Below are 212 nucleotides of genomic sequence, written 5' to 3'. Positions count from 1 at the left end.
GGACAGGAGCGCTCATAGGATTTTACATAGATACAAACTGTACTTACTGTAATAACAAATCGTACTTATACGCGCACATTGTGAAATTGTCACCGAGAAGGAGTACTTAAATTTAATTATTTGTATCACATCAACGGCTACGAAATTTGAACGGCGCCAAGACAGAGGCCAGAGCGCGACCGTAAGGCGCACCAGACCTAAAAAAGTTCGGG

The sequence above is a fragment of the Priapulus caudatus genome, unplaced genomic scaffold (genome assembly GCF_000485595.1).
Source record: "Priapulus caudatus unplaced genomic scaffold, Priapulus_caudatus-5.0.1 Scaffold17, whole genome shotgun sequence".
Classification (NCBI taxonomy): domain Eukaryota; kingdom Metazoa; phylum Priapulida; class Priapulimorpha; order Priapulimorphida; family Priapulidae; genus Priapulus; species Priapulus caudatus.
The sequence above is the reverse complement of the archived record's forward strand: the minus strand, read 5'-3'. Positions refer to the sequence as shown.